The following is a 5,215-nucleotide window of genomic DNA, read 5'->3' as shown; positions in this document are numbered from 1 at the left end:
ATGACAGCTGCAATTCCAAACTATTGCCATCCTTGTTTGGCTTGGGGCAAATCTGTCAAAAATCTTTGGGCTCTCCAACAAGCTGATCGGAATTTGTTACGGTGAAGTAGACATTTTATATATGTTTTTGACAGTTGCAAGTTGTTATCTAGTGACTAGGAATAATTGAAATAATTTTAGTTAATGTTAAAATTGAATTATTAAATTGTAATTGTTTTCCACTAGACTAATGCGCTCGCGTGCTCAAAAGTGGGTTGGCTGCATTTGCGTGTGTATCCGTTGGCAGTCTCTCATTAGCTTTGCTAATTGTAGTTATTTTCATTTAAAATCTAACTTTTAAACCTTAAATAAGTTATAATAAGTGCTTTTTATATCCTTATAAACAATAGACACATAATTATATAAGTGTTTTTTATGTGACTTACATAAATATATAACATTTTTTCATTAAATAAGTATATTAAAATAAATTGCACGTGGCAGTTCTTGCTACAGCGCATTTGTTCTGCGCAGTGCGCGCGTGCTCAAATAGGTTGGCAACCTGCCTGTTAAGTGCTGGCAATCCTTCATTGGCTGATATACTAAATGCGCGAAATTTTGATATGTGATAATTAATAACATAATTATCAATTGAAATTATTGAAATCAAGTATAATAGTTATAGATTAGACAATAAATAAGAATATTTAAGACATATATATATAATCTATAATCTATTAACAATTAAAATGGATTAGTAATAACTTTAAAATATTATATTTCAGAATACATTATTATTATTATTACATTAATTAGTCTTAATTAAATTAGGCTAAACTAAATTGGTTGAGACACTGTCAGAAAGATATTAAATCATAAATATTTAGTGTTAACAATAGTGGACGAACTGTTCATGTTTGCTGCTTCTTTTGTGCTACGATCCAGTTGTTTCTGCAATAAAATAGGAAATCTTTAAGTGGTTGATTTCTTTTTAAGTAGGAGAATCATTTGATTCATGTAACAAGATGTTAAGTTATAAAATATGTCTAATTTAACAGACTTACAATTATTCATCTTATCATATGCGTGTAGCTGATTGTTATAATTTTTAAAGAAGTTTGCATTCCCCCTAATCTATCTTGGGAGCTTGATTCTAATTTTGTCAAGCAATATAGTATTTTGGTACTGTTGCGTTGAAGTTGGATAGTATTTATATCTTCACCGAAAGTAATTAGTAACAGTTGCTTCTTATCCTTGACCTTATTGGATGAGTTATCTAGAAGGAAAATCCAAAACTAATTTTTCTTCATATTTGGATAATCAATCTTGATCAAATAATATAATTGTATCTATATACTGATATAGATGCACATATATGTATATATACATGACTATGAAATCTTACCAGTAGGGGTGGTTTGAATTAACTGCCTTTGTCATCTGACTGTGTGTTAACGAATACTGTTTCTTCATCCTAGAATAGTGCAGGATTTATATTTGGATGTGCAACCAAATTCTGGCGCTCCATGCCTCGTCTTCCCAATCTGAAATAAATCATTTGATATTTAGACAAATATCTTATAATTGATGTTTGATCCAAGCTGGATAAATATATTGATTTGTTACAAGTGTTAAACAACAAACAATAATTAGTATATAAAATACTTTATTTTATTTTACTTTATATTTACAAGTTTATATGATGATTGTGTGAATTGATAGTCATTTGTTTATCAAATAAACGAATGTGTTGTAAAACATTTGGACTAGAGCAAAGAACTACATTTGAGTTTATAACTGTGTTTTAGGTATTTTACATAATGTTTTTTCTTAACTGCAATGCAACAGACAATTACTATAATTGATTAACTTCGAAACTAGACAAATATCTGACTATTCTCAAGTGTTAAATGGAAAACAGTAAGCATAATATTTATACCTGCTAACATTTGTAATGTAATGAATCTTCTATAAACGAGGTGCACGCAGACGAAAAGATAGCTAACGGTCTTTCTGCGGATATTAATATATGATAATTCTATGGAATTACATAAACAGTCTAAGTATTCTAGTAATATGCATAGTATTTGGACTACGAATATATTTGCAGGATTTAGAAATTACTATTCAAAATACTGAGTCTATGAGCGAACATGCATTGTCTTACTACACATTAAATATTTTAGTTAGTCACTATCTTGTGTAAATATTATAGCTAAGTATTCATCATTGATATCATCTAAAATAACATTAATCTTATACGATGGAGTTGGTAAATCTTATAGTGCTGTGTTTGAACACCTCCTTAAAACAGTGTCAAGGATCGTTTTTGTGTTTGTTACTGCGCTTTTGCGTTTTGCATCCTGTTCCTCAATCTGAAATACAACAGAGAGTTTATATCATATATGACTAATTATGAAGTCGTATAGGAATAATTGACTAATCTTAAATGACAAACACCAGTAATAGAGTATAATATCGTTTATACTTACATATCTGTGTTGTATTATATCCTCAAACAAAGGAAGTTTGTAGGAGAAAGATAGTTTTGTGGCCTTAGGTGATATTACCTGGAATCATACAAATATTAGGACTATTTTAATACTAGCAAGTTTACAGATTGATACTGAAAAACAGACTTGAACAGTTAGTATTCTTCTACAAAGTTCAGAAAAATAAAGTTGGTGGTGAAATCTATAATATACTTTGACCTATTGTTCAATACTTTAGTTTGTGATAGCCAAAGAAACACTAATTTTATATATAACCGAATTGGATAAATTTATAGTGCGGTGATAAAAATTCATTTTAGATCAGTGCTGAGAAACACTTTTGCGTTGCAATCGTGCCTTGGCGCCTACATCTTATCCCTATAATCCAAAACATAGCAGACAATTAATATTTGACCAATTGTTTTCAAGTTGGATACACGTAACTAATGAATTTCAAGTGTTAGATGGTAATAGCGAGATGTGATATTATATTAATATCGCACCTGTAATTATAATCACCTATGATGGGTTTATAACACCATTTATAACAACTAACTGATGCATAAATAAGGTGCCGAAAGTTCAAATAACTTGGTGGTCTTCCCGTTGTGTGAAATATCATAATCATCTGAAATTACATAGAATTGATTACGTTTTAGTAATACGTCTACTCATACAAATACTTTGACTACTTTAAAGCTGTTTGTAACAAGTTTATAGACCGATATTGAAAATAGACTTAAATAGTTAATATTCTTTTATAAAGTTTTTAAAATATAAGCCGGTGGTGAATCTATAATATTCTTTGACTTGTTGTTTTAAAATACTCTAGTTTGAGAAATATATTAGCATTGAATATCTCTTGATACTAGTTAAATAATACTAACCTTATATACGTTCGATTTAGACAAATTATATAGTGCTGTGCTAAATCCCGTCCAAGAACAGTGTTAAGCAATGCACATGTGCTGTAACCGCGTCTTGGCATTTTACATCTTCCCTATAATCTAAAACATAATAGATAGTTAACACTTGACTAATTAATTTAAGTTAGATGTATGCAACTATTAAATTTTAAGTGTTAAATTAGGATACTAAAGTGTAGTAGTATATTGGTACTACACCTATAATTATAATTACCTGTGAAGCATCTATAATAACTAATGGATGCATAAATGGAAGTTCAAAATAGCTGAGTGATCTTCCTTTGAGTTAAACATGACAGTCATCTGAAATTATACAGACTCTTTAGTTATTTCTAGTAATAAGTTCACTAAGCTGAAAATAAATCAACAAAACAGAATTGAACGGATTAATATATACTTTAGAATGTCTTATGATCATTCTTTAAAACTCTAAGTTGGTGATGAAACATGCGCAGTTTTGTTTCACTACCTATTGAGCGTTTCGCTGGGAATTATTACAAGTGCTGTGATGAAATGTCAAATTCCTGAATTGATGCTCTTATACATCCTAATTTGGGACGGAGTGGGTCTTCGTTGAGATTCTGAAGCTGCCTTCTTGGTTATCTTGGAATTGTTGATGCGCTGGAATCCCTGAGACCCCTCAGATGCTTCTGGTGATCCTACGGAGTCTTTCATCATCTTGGAGTTCTGTCCGCTGCGTAAAGATAAGTGAAATTAATATACATGTATGTTTTATGTGATAAATAGAGTGACGTTAAATGACAATTGGTCCAATTTGCATATGACTGTGTGATTTCTTAATGAATATAAACTAAGTAGTCAATGAATCTTACATATCGGGACTGTAATCAATAATTAGTAGAAATGAATTTAAGAATATTACATTAGAACATAACTTTTGATACATATATACATATATATAAATAAGACAATTTTATAATTATTCAATAATTAATATTTAATATTTGAACTTACGTCATCTCTAATAGTGTAAAATATGTGACTTTCTCTGCGAGGCTGCATTTGTGTTAATATACTTGAAGTTGCGGTAAACCTAAATACTATTCAGATGACCTGTTGACACCTGCGTCATTGTAGTGCAGGATGTCTTCTTGTAGGTTATATCTTGTACTCTTGTTTCCGGGTGGTGTGCTATTCACTGTTAAATATAATGAATACCATGTATTACTGACATCTGATTAATGCACGGGGAATAACACACATAAGTACTTATATGATTCTTTAATATCATTTTCTAGTTTATACAATAATATTGATAGACGTGAATATATATACTTAATAATCAATTAATCATAAATAACTTTATAGAATTTAATAATGATAATATAGAACTGTTTTAATTTACCTCCATATACATACTGTTAAATATTTTGGATTTCTCTACTATTGCTATTCAACAATATATAAAGTCTATGTTACCTTTTACACTTGCACAATTATTACAGTCTGTTCATATAAATTAATTATTTACTATCCAAACGAGTACATTTGTGAGACCGCTGCACTGTTAAAGTGACACTTTGCAAGGATTAGGTTATGAACTCTCTCTCCCGGATATGTTTTCTCCTCTCGGGACTAATAAGTGGCAAACGGACATCGACGCGCCATCTGTTGGTATATGAGTGAACTCTGTAGCCAAGATTGTCGAACAATCACGAACTGTAACATAGATGCGAAACTCGATGTGTCTTTCACATTTTGACCCAAGTTACTAGATCTAGGGGAAACTTGGTGAATTGGACAATTTTCGGTTTTCCTTATTTCTAAAGTGATTTTACATACAAAAACACTGTTTTC

General features: G+C 30.3%; 1 long non-coding RNA gene across 8 annotated transcripts; it reads right to left on the bottom strand.

Moving 5' to 3' along the window:
• Nucleotides 1–740: 740 nt before the first annotated feature.
• LOC114945135 (uncharacterized) lies at nucleotides 741–4,959 on the bottom strand. 8 transcript variants are annotated; one of them, XR_014925635.1, is made up of 12 exons: nucleotides 4,838–4,959; nucleotides 4,373–4,556; nucleotides 3,867–4,091; nucleotides 3,612–3,700; nucleotides 3,359–3,478; nucleotides 2,975–3,099; nucleotides 2,472–2,849; nucleotides 2,242–2,354; nucleotides 1,919–1,992; nucleotides 1,385–1,523; nucleotides 1,044–1,255; nucleotides 741–930 (listed from the first exon to the last, which is right to left on the bottom strand). It is a non-coding gene; the product is annotated as an uncharacterized LOC114945135 (long non-coding RNA). The 8 variants fall into 8 exon arrangements; XR_014925638.1 differs by having other exon boundaries at nucleotides 1,919–2,354; nucleotides 2,472–2,549; nucleotides 2,705–2,849; XR_014925636.1 differs by having other exon boundaries at nucleotides 1,919–2,354; nucleotides 4,764–4,959.
• Between the last annotated feature and the right edge of the window lie 256 nt (nucleotides 4,960–5,215).

Source organism: Nylanderia fulva, unplaced genomic scaffold (genome assembly GCF_048542155.1).
Source record: "Nylanderia fulva isolate GAGA-0341 unplaced genomic scaffold, ASM4854215v1 Scaffold465, whole genome shotgun sequence".
In the NCBI taxonomy this organism is placed as follows: domain Eukaryota; kingdom Metazoa; phylum Arthropoda; class Insecta; order Hymenoptera; family Formicidae; genus Nylanderia; species Nylanderia fulva.
The sequence above is the reverse complement of the archived record's forward strand: the minus strand, read 5'-3'. Positions and strand labels throughout refer to the sequence as shown.